The sequence below is a fragment of the Tamandua tetradactyla genome, chromosome 4 (genome assembly GCF_023851605.1).
Source record: "Tamandua tetradactyla isolate mTamTet1 chromosome 4, mTamTet1.pri, whole genome shotgun sequence".
Classification (NCBI taxonomy): Eukaryota; Metazoa; Chordata; class Mammalia; order Pilosa; family Myrmecophagidae; genus Tamandua; species Tamandua tetradactyla.
This window is the reverse complement of record NC_135330.1, coordinates 39,589,587-39,606,463: the sequence shown is the minus strand read 5'-3', so window position 1 is coordinate 39,606,463 and position 16,877 is coordinate 39,589,587. Positions and strand designations below refer to the sequence as shown.

The 16,877-nt window shown below is 43.4% G+C and overlaps 1 protein-coding gene across 1 annotated transcript in view; it reads right to left on the bottom strand.

The window, feature by feature from the left end:
- Nucleotides 1-16,877, bottom strand: part of RNF2 (ring finger protein 2) — a 670,080-nt gene that overhangs the window by 651,521 nt on the left and 1,682 nt on the right. The gene's annotated exons all lie outside the window — the stretch shown is intronic.

The following is a 16,877-nucleotide window of genomic DNA, read 5'->3' as shown; positions in this document are numbered from 1 at the left end:
CGAACTCTAACCCACAACCAACCATCAATGCTTGCCGAAACTTCACCCTCAACCTAACCCAGAGCCTCACACGAACATGAACATGATCTGTCTCAAAAAACGAGCAATATTAATATCAGCACCCATTTCCACCCATTTCTCATGGACAACACCACTGCAAACTAATGCTACCCCATCAAATAGGAGACCCACTTGGACATGGGTTTTGAGAGCTGATTGACTTATCAGCTCCATTCACTTTCAATCATTTTTGTCAGAGAAAAATGGCATTTCTGCAGAGCACTCCCCTACAGTAATGGAAACCAAGTCCTAAATATGTTTGGAAAACTTAGAATCATCCTGGTTCCATTCACTGGCATAAGATTTTGTACCAAAACTGCAATATTTCAGGGAACCCTCACTTTCACTTAATTTGAATGTGGCACTAATGCCTCCAAAACACAAACTGAAACTGAAACACTGGAGAACCCATACCAGCACATATCCCAACCTCCAAATCTGGTCCTAAAATTGACCCGATGCCTGACTTCAATCCAAACCCTCACACTAACTCTAAGCCTAAACCTAACCCTAAACCTAGAACCAACCCTACCTCCAACCCAAACCTGAAACTTAACCCCAACCCCATCACCAACCCTAAACCCAACCCTGATATTTATACCAACTCTATACCCAACCACACCCACAAACTTAAACCTAACACCAACCCGAACCCTAACCTAACCCCTACCATAACCTTAACTCTAGCTGCAACCCTACCACCAACCCCAGGCCAAATCCTAACTGCAAATCCCACAGAAACCTCACGTCCAACCCTAAAATTTACTCAAACCCTACACCAAACCGCAGTCTTAAACTTAACAGTAATCCCAACCCTAATCCTAACCCTAACCCTAAACCCAACCCTAACCCTAGCCCCAGCCCTACCACCCACCCTCGCTCGACACATGGCCCCAACCCCAATGACAAACCTAAACACAACCCTCGACATTTTGCCAATCCAGCACCAAACTTCAGCCCTAAACTTAACCCCAACATGAACACTAAGCCTAATCCTAACACTAACCCTAAACCTAAATCTTGACCCATCCCTACAATGAGCCCTAGCCCTAACCCTAACCCCAAACCCAAAGCCAAGCCCAAGCACAACCCTCAGCTTTATAATGACCTGGCACCCAAATGCAGCCCGAAATGTAACCCTAACCCCAACCGTTTCTCTAGCCCTAACCCTAATTCTAACCCTAACCCTTGCCCCAGCCCTCCCCCCCACCCTAACCGGACACCTGACCCCAACCCCAAAGCCAACCCTAAAAACTACCTTCAATTTTTACCAACCCAGCACCAAACCACAGACCTAAACTTAACCCTAACACCAACACTAAGCCTAAGTGTAACCCTAACCCTAACCCTAAACCCAGACCCAACCCTACCACAAACCTAGTCCAAACCCTAATCCCAAACCAAAAGCCAACCCTAAGCACAACCCTCAACTTTATACCGATGTGGGAACCAAACGCAGCCTGAAACGTAACCATCACACAACACTTTCTCTAAACTTCACCCTAACCATTACCCTAAAACTAGCCCCCAGCTCTACCACCCACCCTCGCCTGATAACTGACCCCAACCCAAAGCCAACCCTAAACACAACCCTCGACTTTTTACCAACACAGCACCAACCTCATCCCTAAAATTAACCCTAACACCAACACTAAACCTAAACCTAACCTTAACCCTAACCCTAAACCTACACCCAACCCTACCACGAACGCTACCCCAAACACTAAACCCAAACCCAAAGCCAACCCTAAGCACAACACTCTGCTTTATACCGACCCAGCAACCAAACACAGCCCAAAATGTAACCCTAATCCCAACCCTTTCTCTAACCCTAACCCTTACCCTAACCCTTACCTTAGATCCAGCCCTTTCACCAACCCTCACCCGACACCTATCCCCAACCCCAAAACCAACCCTAATCACAACACTCAACTTTTTGCCAACCCAGCATGAAACTGCAGCCCTGAACTTAACTCTAACACCAACACTAAGCCTAACCCTAACGCTAACCCTAAACCTAGACCCAACCCTACAATGAATGCAAGCCTGAACCCTAACCCTAAACCCAAAGCCAACTGTAAGCACAACCCTCAGACTTATACTGATGTGGCAACCAAATGCAGCCCGAAACATAACACTAACCCCAACCCTTTCTCTAACCCTAACCCTAACCCTAGCCCCAGCCCTACCACCCACCCTTCCCCAATACCTGACCTCAAACCCAATGCCAACCCTAAATAAAACCATCAACTTTTTACCAATCCAGCATGAAATCATAGCCCTATACTTAACCCAAACACCAACACTAAGGCTAATCCTAACCCTAACCCTAACCCTAACCCTAACCCTAAATATAGACCCAACCCTACCACCAACCCCAACTGAAACTTAACCCCAAATCCAAAGCCACCCCTAAGCAAAACCCTCAGCTTTATACAGACCCGGCAACCAAACACAGCCCAAAACGTCACCCTGAACCCAACCCTTTCTCTAACCCTAACCTAACCCTAACCCTGACACTGACACTAGCCTTAACGGCATTGGTTTCAGAAACTGAAAAATGGAAGTGGTCCATACGTGACCACACTCATTTTTAGGTCAACACTGCATTGTCCAACATAGCTCACTTTATTCTTGCTGAAAATTCTGTGAACAGGTTTGGAGAACAGAGTGACATTCTGACTCCATTCATTTGGATATGAGTCTAACATGAAAACCAGCATTTTCACAGAAAACTCAACAATTGCTATGCAAATCCCTTACCTAATGCTCTTTTGAAAGCTAAGGGGCTTATTGGATCCATTCACTTCCACGCATTTTTTGGACTGAAAGTACTTTCTTCAGAGAACACTATCCTTAACCTAACCTAAACCGAACACTAGCATTCCCCATAAAGGTACAATGACCACAAAAACGACGACCAACACAAATCTATGCCAAGCTTCTCACCAATCTGAATCACACTCTGAGCAGAATCCAAATCCTAACCCTAGCCTAAGCTGAACTCTAACCCACAACCAACCATCAATGCTTGCCGAACCTTCACCCTCAACCTAACCTAGAGCCTCACGTGAACATGAACATGATCTGTCTCAAAAAACGAGCAATATTAATATCAGCACCCATTTCCAACCATTTCTCATGGAAAACACCACTGCAAGCTAATGCTACCCAGTAATATTGGAGACCTATTTGTACATGTGTTTTGAGAGCTGATTGAATTACCAGCTCCATTCACTTTCAAGCAGTTTTGACGGAGAAAATTGGCATTTCTGCAGAGCACTCCCCTACAGCAATGGAAATCATGCCATAAACATGTTTGGAAAACTTAGAATCATCCTGGTTCCATTCACTGGCGTAAGATTTTTTACCAAAGCTGCAATATTTCAGGGAACCCTCACTTTCACGTAATTTAAATGTGACACTAACACCTCCACAAACACAAACAGAAAACGAAACACCAGAGAACCCATACCAGCACAAATCTCAACCTCCAAACCCAGTCCAAAAATCGACCCAATGCCTGACTTCAACCCGAACCCTCACACTAACTCTAACCTTAAACCTAACCCTAAACCTAGACCCAACTCTTCCTCCAACCTGAACCTGAAACCTATCCCCAACACCATCACCAACCGTAAACCCAACCCTCAAATTTATTGCAACCCTAGACCCAACCACACTCATAAACTTAAACCTAACACCAACCCTAACACTCATCCTTATCCTTACCATAACCCTAACCCTTGTCCAAACCGTACCACCAATCTTAGGCCAAACCCTAACCCCACACCAACCCTCAACCCAACCATCAAATTTATTCCAAACCTACACCAAACTGCAGCCCTAAACTTAACCTTAATCCCAACCCTAACCCTAACCATACACCATCCCTAACCCTAGTCCTAGCCCTACCACTAACCTTTGCCCGACACATGACCCCAACCCCAACGCTAACCCTACGCACAACGCTCGACTTTTTACAAACCCAGCACCCAACCGCAGCCCTAAACTTAACCCTAACACCAACACTAAGCCTAACCCTAACCCTAACTCTAACCCTAACCCTAGACCCAACCTTACCTCCAACCCAAACCCAAAACCTAACCCCAACCCCATCACCAACCCTAAACTCACCCTCTAATTTATAGCAATCCTGCACCCAACCAAATCCCTAAACTTAACCCTAACACTAGCCCTAACCCTAACCCTAACCCTTACCATAACCCTAGCCTTACCCCCAACCCGACAACCAACCCTAGGCCAAACCCTAACCGCAAACCCCACACCAACCCTAAACCCAACCCTCAAATTTACTTCAAACCTAAACCAAACCGTAGCCCTAAACTTAACCCTACTTCCAACCCTAACACTAACCCTAACCTTAACCCTAAACCTAACCCTAACTCTAACCCTTACCCTAGCCCCCGCCATACCACCAACCCTCACCTGACACCTGACCCTAACCCCAAAGCCAACCCTAAGCACTACCCTCAACTTTTTACCAACCCAGCACCAAACCACAGCCCTTAACTAACCCTAACACCAACACTAAGCCTAACAGTAACCCTAACCCTATCCCTAAAACTTGACCCAACCCTACCACGAACCCTAGCCCAAATCGTAACCCCAAACCCAAAGCCTGCCATAAGCACAACCCTCAGCTTTATACCAACCCAGCAACCAAATGCAGCCCAAAACGTAACCCTAAATCCAACTCTTTATCTAACCCTAACCCTCACCTTAAACTTAACACTGACACTAGCCTTAAAATCATTGGTTTCAGAAATTGAAAAATGGACCTGGTCCACACGGGGCCTTACTTATTTTTAGGTGAAAATGGCATTGGCCAATATGTCTCCACTTCTTGCTGAAAAATTCTGCAAACAGGTTTGTAGAACTAAGTGACATTCTGGCTCCATTCAGTTGGATACATGTCTAGCGTGAAAACCAGCATTTTCACAGAAAACTCAACAATTGCTATGCAAATCCCTTATCTAATGCTCTTTTGAAAGCTAAGGGGCTTATTGGATCCATTTGCTTCCATGCACTTTTTGGACTGAAAGTACTTTCTTCAGAGAACACTATCCTTAACCTAACATAAACCTAACACTAGCACTCCTCGTAAAGGTACTGTGACTGCAAAACGACGACCGACACAAACCTATGCCAAGCTTCTCACCAATCTTAATCACACCCTGAGCAGAATTCAAATCCTAACCCTAGCCTAAGCCGAACTCTAACCCACAGCCAACCACCAATGCTTGCCGAACCTTCACCGCGAACCTAACCCTGAGCCTCACACGAACATGAAAATGGTCTGTCTCAAAAATGGATCAATATTAATATCGGCACACATTTCCAAGCATTTTTCATGGAAAATACCATTGCAAACTAACGCTACACAGTAAAAAATGAGACCCGTTTGTACATGTGTTTTGAGAGCTCATTGACTTACCAGCTTCATTCACTTTTAAGCAGTTTTGTCAGAGAAAAACGGCATTCCAGGGGAGCACTCCCCTATAGCAATGGAAACCATGACCTAAACATGTTTGGAAAACTTAGAATCATCCTGGTTCCATTCACTGGCGTAAGATTTTTTTTTTTTTACCAAAACTGCAACATTTCAGGGAACCCTCACTTTCACTTAATTCAAATGTGACACTAACACCTCCACAAAAACAAACAGAAACAGAAACACCAAAGAACCCATACCAGCACAAATCCCTATCTCCAAACCCAGTCCAAAAATCAACCCGATGCCTGACTTCAACCCAAACCCTCACACGAAATCTAACCCTAAACCTACCCAAACCTAGACCCAACCTTAACTCCAACCCTAACCTGATACCTAACCTCAACACCTACACCAACGCTAAACCCAACCCTCAAATTTGTGGCAACCCTACACCCAACCACACAACTAAACTTAACTCTAACACCAACCCTAAACTAACCGTAACCCTTACCCTAACTGTAACCCTAGCCCCACCCCTACCACCAACCCTTGCCCAAAGCATAACTGCAACCCCAGCACCAGCACTAAATCCAACCCTCAAATTTATACCAAACCTACACCAAACCACAGCCCTAAATTTAAGCCTAATCCCAACACTAACACTAACTATAAACATAACCCTAATCCTAACCCTAACCTAGCCCTAATCCTACCACCAACCTTCACCCAAAACCTGACCCCAAGTCGAATGCCAACCCTAAACACACCCCTCGAATTTTTCCCAACCCTACACCAAACTGCAGCCCTTTACTTAATCCTAACACCAACACTAATCCTGTCCCTAACCCTAAACCTAACCCTTAACCTAGACCCAACCCTATTAGGAACCCTAACCTGAACTCTAACCCCAAACCCAAAACCAACCCTAAGCACAACCCTCACATTTATACTCATGCTGTACCCAAACACAGCCGAAACATAACCCTCACCCTAACCCTAACCCTGACACTGAGCTAGCCTTAACATCATTGGTTTCAGAAACTGAGAAATGTGCCTGCTCCACATGCAACCATATGTTTTTAGGCTAAAATGTCATTGCCCAACATATCTCATTTCTTCTTGCTGAAAACCTGTGTGAATGGGTTTGTAGAACTGAGCGACATTCTGGCTTCATTCATTTGGATACAGGTCATGTGTGAAAATTAGAATTTTCACAGAAAACTGAACAGTTGCTATGCAAATCCCTTATCTAATACTGTTTTGAAAGCTAAGGGACTGATTCAATTCATTTACTTCCATGAACTTTTTGGACTGTAAGTACTTTCTTCAGAGAACACTATCCCTAACCTAATCTAAACTTAACACTAGCTCTCCCGTAAATGTACAACGACCTCAAAACCAACGAACGACACAAACCTTGCCAAGCTTCTCACCAATCTTAATCAAACACTAAGCAGCATCCAAATCCTAACCATAGCCTAAGCCCAACTCTAACCCACAACCAACCACTAATGTTTGTCACACCTTATCCCCGAACCTAACCCTGAACCTAACACGAACTTGAACATAACCTGTGACAAGAACTGAGTAATATTAATATCTGCACACATTGCCAGGCATTTTTCAACAAAAACACAACTGCAAACTAATGGTGCCCACTAAAATAGGAGACCAGTATCTACATGTGTTTTGAGAGCTCATTGACTTACCAGCTCTATTAACTTTCAATCAGTTTTGTCAGACAAAAACGGCATTTCTGTGGAGCACTCAACTGCAGCAATGGAAACTATTACCTAAACATGTTTGGAAAACTTAGAATCATCCTGATTCCATTCATTGACTTAAAATATTTTAGCAAAACTGCAATATTTCAGAGTACCCTCACTTTCACTTCATTTAAATGTGACACTAACACCACCACAAACACAAACAGAAACCGAAACACCAAACAAAAATACCAGCAAAAATCCCAACCTCCAAACACGGTCCGAAAATTGGCTCGATGCCTGACTTCAATGCAAACCCTAACACTAAATCTAACCTAAACATAACCCTAACTCTAGACACAACCTTAACTCCAACCCTAACCTGAAACCTAACCCCAACACCAACCCCAACCCTAAACCCAACCCTCAAATTTATGGCAACCCTATACCCAACCCCACACCCATACTTAACTCTAACACCAACCTTAAACTAACCCTTACCCTTACCCTAACCCTAACCCGAGCCCCAACACTACCACCAACCCTAACCCAAAGCCTTACTGCAAACCCCACACCAACACTAAATCCAACCCTCAAATTTATACCAAACCTGCACCAAGCCGTAGCCCTAAACTTAACCCTAATCCCAACACTAACCCTAATGCTAACCCTAATGCTAACCCTAACCCCAACACCAACCCCCACCCAAAGCCTGACCCCAAGTCCAATGCCAACCTGAAGCCCAACCCTCCACTTTTTATCAACCGTACACCAAACCATAGAACGAAACTTAACCCTAACACCCACACTAAGCTTTACCTTAACCTTAACCTTATCCCTTATCCTAGACCCAACCCTGCCACGAACCCGAACCTGAACCTTAACACCAATCCCAAAGCCAACCCTGAGTACAAGTCTCAGCTTTATACTGACACTGTATCCAAACGCAACCCGAAACAACCCTATCCTTAACCTTAACACTTACACTGAGCTAGCCTTAACATCATTGGTTTCAGAAACTGAGAAAAGTACCTGGTCCACACGGGACCATAATTTTTTTAGGCTAAAATGGCATTGTTCAACATATCTCACCTTATTCTTTCTGAAAAAGTCTGTGAACGGGTTTGTAGAACTGAGCGACATTCTGGATCCATTCATTTGGTTACACATCTTTCGTGAAAACTAGCATTTTCACAGAAAACAATACAATTGCTATGCAAATCCCTTACCTAACACTGTTTTGAAAGCTAAGGGACTGATTCAATCCTTTCACTTCCATGCAAGTTTTGGGCTGAAAGTACTTTCTTCAGAGAACACTATCCTTAACCTAACCTAAACTTAACACTAGCACTCTCCGTAAATGTACAAAGACCTCGAAACCAATGAATGACACAAACCTACGTCAAGCTTCTCACCAATCTTAATCACACCCTAAGCAGCATCCAAATCCTAACCGTAGACTAAGCTGGACTCTAACCCACAACCAACCTCTAATGTTTGCCAAACCTTAAGCCTGAAATTTAAGCCTGAAACTAACCCTGAGCTGAACATTGACATACTCTGTCTCAGAAACCGAGTAATATTAATATCTGCACACATTTACAAGCATTTTCCATGGAAAACATCACTGCAAACTAATGTTGCCCACTAAAATAGGAGAAAAGATTGTACATGTGTTTTGAGAGCTCATTGACTTACCAGCTCCCTTCACTTTCAAGCAATTTTGTCAGAGAAAAACGGCATTTCTGCAGAGCACTCACCTACAGAAATGGAAACCATTACCTAAACATGTTTGGAAAACTTAGAATCATCCTGGTTCCATTCACTGGCCTAATATTTTTTTTTTACCAAAACTGCAATATTTCAGAGTACCCTCACTTTCTTTTCATTTAAATGTGACACTAACGCCACCTCAAGCTCAAACAAACCAAAACACCGAAGAACCCATACCAGCACAAATCCCAACCTCCAAAGCCAGTCCAAAAATCGATGCAGTGTCTGCCTTCAACCCAAAGCCTCACACGAAATCTAGCCCTAAACCTAACCCTAACAGTAGACCCAACCTTAACTCCATCCCTAACCTGAAACCTAACCCCAACACCAACCCTAAACTCAACCTTCAAATTTACAGTAACTCCACACCCAACTACCCCTAAACTTAACCCTAACACCAACACTAACCCAAACCCTAACGCTTACCCAACCCTAACCCTAGCCCAACTCTACCACCATCCCTAACCCAAACCCTAACCGCATCCCCCACACAAACCCTAAACCCAAACCTCAAATTTATACCACACCTACACCAAACCGCAACCCTAAACTTAAACCTAATCCCAACCCTCACCCTAATCCTAATGATAACCATAACTCTAGCTCTAACCCTACCAACAACCCTCACCTGAAACCTGACCCCAAGTCTGATGTCAACCCTAAACACAACACTCGACTTTTTACCAACCCTACACCAAACCACAGCCCTAAACTTAACCCTAACACCAACACTAACCCTAACCCTACCTCTTATCCTAACCATAACCCTAGACCTAAACCTACCACCAACCCTGACCCGTAACCTGACCCCAAGACTGATGCCAACCCTAAACACCACCCTCAAATTTTTAGAACCCTACACCAAACCACAGCCCTAAACTTAACCCTAACACCAACACTAAGCCTAACCCTAACCCTAACCGTAAACCTAGACCCAACCCTACCATGAAACCTAGCATGACCCCTAATCCCAAACCCACAGCCAACCCTGAGAACATCCCTCTGCTTTATACTGACACTGCAACCCAGCGCAGCCTGAAACATAACCCTAACCTCAACCCTTACTCTAAACCTACCCCTAACTAACCCTGACACTGATCTAGCCTTAACATAACTGGTTTCAGAAACTGAGAAATGTACCTGGTCCACATGCAATCATGCTTTATTTTAGGCTAAAATGGCATTCCCCAACATATCTCACCTTATTCTTGCTGAAAAAGTCTGTGAACGGGTTTGTAGAACTGAGCGGCATTCTGGCTCCATTCATTTGGATACACGTGTTGCGTGAAAACTAGCATTTTCACAGAAAACTCAACAATTGCTATGCAAATCCGTTACCTCATACTGTTTTGAAAGCGAATGGACTGACTCTATCCATTCACTTCCATGCATTTTGTAGACTGAAAATACTTTCTTCAGAGAACACTATCCTTAATCTAACCTAAGTTTAACACTAGCACTCCCCATAAATGTGCAACGACCTCAAAACCAATGAACAACACAAACCTATGCCAAGCTTCTCACTAATCTTTATCACACCCTAAGCAGCATCCAAATGCTATCCCTAGCCTAAGCCGAAATCTTACCCACAACCAACCACCAATGCTTGCCTCACTTTAACCCTGAGCCTAACATGTACATGAACATAATCTATCTCAAAACCTGAGTAATATTAATATTTGCACACATTTCCAAGCATTTTTCATAGAAAACACCACTGCAAACTAATGCTGCCCACGAAAATAGGAGACCATTCTGTACATATGTTTTGAGAGCTCATTGGCTTACCAGCTCCATAAACTTTCAAGCAATTTTTTCAGAAGCAAACGGCACTTCTGCAGAGCACTCCCCTACAGCAATGGAAACCATGACCTAAACATGTTTGGAAAACTTAGAATCATCCTGGTTACATTCACTGGTGTAAAATTTTTTACCAAAACTGCAATATTTCAGAGTACCCTCACTTTCACTTCATTTAAATGTGACACTAATGTCACCACAAACACAAACAGAAACTGAAACACTGAAGAACCCATACCAGCACAAATCCCAACCTCCAAACCCGGTCTGAAATCAACACAATGCCTGACTTCAACCCAAACGCTCATACAAAATCTAACCATTAACCTAACCCTAACACTAGAGCAAACCCTAACTCCAACCCTAACCTGATACTTAACCCCAACCCCAACACCAACCCTAAACCCAAAGCTCAAATTTATACCAACACTACACCCAACCACACTCCTAAACTTAACCCTGACACCAACCCTAACTGTAACCCTAAGACTTATCCTAACCCTAACTCTAGCCCCAACCTCACCACCAACACTAGCCCAATCCTTTACTGCAACCCGCACACCAACCCTAAACCCAACCCTCAAATTTATACCAAACCTACACCAACCCGCAGCCCTAAACTTAACCCTAATCCCAACCCTAAACATAACCATAACCATAATGCTAACCCTAACAGTAGACCTAACCCTACCAACAACCCTCACCAGAAACCTGACCCGAAGTCCGATGCCAACCCTAAACACAACCCTCAACTTTTTACCAAACCTGCACCAAACCGCAGCCCTAAACTTAACCCTAACACCAAGATTAACACTAACCCTAACCCTTATCCTAACTGTAACCGTAACCCTAACCCTACCACCAAGCGTCACCCAAAACCTGACCCCAAACTACTGCCAACCATAAACACAACTCTCGACTTTTTACCAACACTACATCAAACCGCAGCCCTAAACTTAACCTCAACACTAACCATAACCATAATCCTAACCCTCACCCTAACCCTAACCCTAGCCCCAACCCTACCACCAACCCTAGCCCAAACCCTAACCACAACCCCAACAGCAAACCTAAACCCAACCCTCAAATTTATACCAAACCTACACCAAACTGCAGCCCTAAACTTAACCCTTATCCCAACCCTAACCCTAACTCTAACCTTAGCCCAAACCTAAACCAAGCCCTAACTCTACCACCAACGCTCACCCAAAAACTGACCCCAAGTCTGATGCCAACCATAAACAAAACCCTAGAATTTTTGGAACCCTACACCAAACCACAGCCCTAAACTTAACCCTAACACCAACACTAAGTCTAAACCTAACCCTAACCCAAACCCTAAATCTAGACCCCAACCCTAACACAAACACAAACCCCAAACCCAGAGCCAATCCTAAGCCCAACTCTCAGGTATCTACCGACCCTGCACCCAAATGAAGCCCGAAACATAACCCTAACCCCAACACTTACTCTAACCCTAACCCTGACTCTAACCCTGACAGTGAGCTAGCCTTAACATCATTGGTTTCAGAAACTGAGAAATGGACCTGGTTCACACGCGACCATACATGTTTTTAGGCTAAAACGGCATTGTTCAACATATCTTACCTTATTCTTGCTGAAAAAGTCTGTGAACCGGTTTGTAAAACTGAATGAAATTCTGGCTCCATTCATTTGGATACACGCCTTGTGAGAAAACTAGCATTTTCACAGAAAACTCAATAGTTACTATGCAAATCCCTTACCTAATATTGTTTTGAAAGCTAAGGGACTGATTCGATCCATTGTAGACTGATTTGATCCATTCACTTCCATGCACTTTTTGAACTGAAAGTACTTTCTTCAGAGGACACTATTCTTAACCTAACCTAAACTTAACACTAGCACTTCCCATAAATGTACAACTACCTCAAAACCAATAAATGACACAAACCTATGCCAAGCTTCTCACCAATCTGAATCACACCCTAATTAGCATCCAAATCCTTACCCTAGCCTAAGCCGAACTTTAAACCACAACCAACCACTAATGCTTGCCGAATCTTAACCCTGAACCTGACCCTGAGGCTAACACGAACATCAACATAATCTGTCTGAAAAACCGAGTAATATTAATATCTGCACACATTTCCAAGCATTTTTCATGGAAAACACCACTGCACACTAATGCTGCCCACTAAAATGAGAGACCAGTCTGTACATGTGTTTTGAGAGCTTATTGACTTACCAGCTTCATTCATTTTCAAGCAATTTTGTCAGAGAAAAACGGCATTTCTGTGGAGTACTCACCTACAGCAATGGAAACCATAAACTAAAAATGTTTGGAAAACTTAGAATCATCCTGGTTCCATTCAATGGCATAAGATTTTTTTACCAAAACTGCAAAATTTTCAGACAACCTTCACTTTCATTTCATTTAAATGTGACACTAACGCCACCACAAACACAAACAGAAACTGAAACACTGAAGAACCCATACCATCACAAATCCCATCTTCCAAATCCAGTCTGAAAATTGACCCGATGCCTGACTTCAACCCAAACCCTCAAACGAAATCAAACCCTAAACCTAACCTTAACACTAGACCCAACCCTAACTCCAACACTAACCTGAAACCTAACCCCAACTACAACACCAACCCAAAACACAATGCTCAAATTTATAGGAACCCTACACCCAACCACACACCTAAACATAAGCCTAATGCCAACCCTAACCCTAAACCTATCCCTCACCCTAACCCTAACCCTAGCCCCAACCCTACAACCAACTACTAGCCCAAACCCTAACCACAACTCACACCAACCCTAAACCCAACCATCAAACTTATACCAAACCTACACCAAACCACAGTACTAAACTTAACCCTAATCCCAACCTTAGCCCTAAACTTAACCATAACCCTAACCCTAACCCTAGCCCTAACCCTACCACCAACCCTCACCCAAAACCTGACATCAAGTCCGATGCCAAACCCAAACACAACTTCGAATTTTATCAATCCTACACCAAACTGCAGCCCTAAATTTAATCCTAACACCGACACTAAGCCTAAGCCTAACCCTAGCCCTAATCCTAAATCAAGACCCAACCAAACCACAAACCCTAGCCTGAACCCTAACCCCAAACCCAAAGCCAACCCTAAGCACAAACCTCAGCTTTATGCTGACCCTACTCCCAAACGCAGCCCAAAAGGTAACCCTAATGCCAACCCTTACTTTAACCCTAACCCTAACCCTAACTCTGACAATGAGCTAGTCTTAAGATCATTGGTTTCAGAAACAGACATGGACCTGGTCCACACATGACCATACATTTTTTTAAGGCTCAAACGGCATTGTCCAACATATTTCACCTTATTCTTGCTGAAAAAGTCTGTGAAAGGGTTAGTAGAACTGAGTGACATTCTGGCTCCATTCATTTCAATACAAGTCTTGTGGGAAAACTAGCATTTTCACAGAAAACTCAACAATTGCAATGCAAATCCATTACCTAATACTCTTTTGAAAGCTAAGGGACAGGTTCGATCCATTCACTTCCATGCTCTTTTTGGACTGAAAGTACTTTATTCAGAGAACAATATCCTTAGCCTAAGCTAAACTTAACACTAGCACTACCCGTAAATGTACAAAGACCTCGAAACCAACGAATGACACAAACCTACGTCAAGCTTCTCACCAATCTTAATCACACCCTAAGCAGCATCCGAATCCTTTCCCTAGCCGAAGTCGAACTCTAACCCACAGCCAACCACCAATGCTTGCCGAACCTTAACCCTGATCTTAACACAAACATGAACATAATCTGTCTCAAAAACCGAGTAATATTAATATCTGCATACATTACCAAGCATTTTTCATGGAAAACACCACTGAAAACTAATGCTGCCCACTAAAATAGGAGACCAGTCTGTACGTGTGTTTTGAGAGCTCATTGACTTACCAGCTCCATACACTTTCAAGCAACTTTGTCAGAGAGAAACGGCATTTCTGAGGAGCATTCACCTACAGCAATTAAAACCATTACCTAAACATGTTTGGAAAACTTAGAATCAACCTGGTTTCATTCACTGGCCTAATATGTTTACCAAAACTGCTATATTTCAGGGAACCCTCACTTTCACTTCATCTAAATGTGATACTAATGCCACCACAAACAAACAGAAACCGAAACAATGAAGAACCCATACCAGCAAAAATCCCAACCTCCAAACCTGGTCTGAAAGTTGACACGATGCCTGAATTCAAATCAAACCCTCAAACGAAATCTAATCCTAAACATAACACTAACGCTAAACCCAACCCTAAATCCAACCCTAACCTGAAACCTAACCCAATCCCAACACCAACCCTAAACCCAACCCTATTTTATACCAACCCAATACCCAACCACACCCCTAAACTTAACCCTAACACCAACCCAAACCCTAACCCTAACCCTTAACATAACGCAAATCTAGACCCAACCCTACCAGCAATCCTAGCCCAAACCCTAACAGCAAACCCCACACCAAAGCTAAACCCAACCCTCAAATTTATACCAAACCTACACCAAGCCACAGCCCTGAACTTAACCCTAATCTCAACCCTAATCCTAACCCTAACCCTAGCCCTAGCCCTACCACCAACCCTCACCTGTAACCTGACCGCAAGTCCAATGCCAACCCTAAACACAGCCCTCGAAGTTTTACCAAACCTACACCAAACTGCAGCCCTAAACTTAACCCTAACACTAACACTAAGCCTAACCCTAACCTTAAACCTAACCCTAAACCTAGACTCAACCCTACCACGAACCCTAGCCTGAACCCTAACCCCAAACCCAAAGCCAACCTTTAGCACAACCCACAGCTTTATCCCAATCCGGCAAGCAAACACAGCCCAAAACGGAACCCTAACCCTAACCCTTTCTCTAAACCTAACCCTAAACCTAACCCTGACACTGATGCCAGCCTTAACATCATTGGTTTCAGAAACTGAGAAACGTACCTGGTCCACATGCAACTGTACTTGTTTTTAGGCTAAAACTGCATTGTCCAACATATCTCACCTTGTTCTTCCTGAAAAAGTCTGTGAACGGGTTTGTAGAACTGAGCGATATTCAGCTCCATTCATTTGGATACACGTTTTGCGTGAAAACTAGCATTTTCACAGCAAACGCAACAATTGCTATGCAAATCCCTTACCTAATACTGTTTTGAAAGCTAAAGGACTGATTCGATCCATTCATTTCCATGCACTTTTTGGACGGAAGTTACTTTCTTCGAAGAACACTATCCTTAATCTAACCTAAACTTAACACTACCACTCCCCATAAATGTACAACTACCTCAAAACCAACGAATTACACAAACCCATGCCAAGTTTCTCATCAATCTTAATCACACCCTAAGCAGCATCCAAATCCTAGCCCTAGCCTAAGACAAACTCTAAACCACAACCAACCACTAATGCTTGCTGAACTTTATCCCTGATCCTAACCCTGAGCCTAACACGAATATGAACACAATCTGTCACAAAAACCGAGTAATATTAATATCTACACACATTTCCAAGCATTTTTCATGGAAAACACCACTGTGAACTAATGCTGCCCACTAAAATAGGAGAGCAGTCTGTACATGTGTTTTGAGAGCTCATTGACTTACGAGCTCCATTCAATTTCAAGCAGTTTTGTCGGAGAAAAATGGCATTTCTGCAGAGCACTCCCCTATAGCAATGGAAACCATGACCTAAACATGTCTGGAAAACTTAGAATCATCCTGGTTCCATCCCCTGGTGTAAGATTTTTTACCAAAACTGTAATATTTCATAGTATCATCACTTTCACTTCATTTAATTGTGACACTCACGCCACCACAAACACAAACAGAAACCAAAACACCAAAGAACCCACACCAGCACAAATCCCAAGCTTCAAACCTGGTCCGAAAGTTGACCCTATGTCAAACCAAGCCCTCACACGAAATCTTACCCTTAACATAGCCCTAATGCTAGACCCAACCCTAACTCCAACTCTAACCTGAGACCTATCCCAAACCCCAACACCAAACCTAAACCCATCCCTCAAATTCACACCA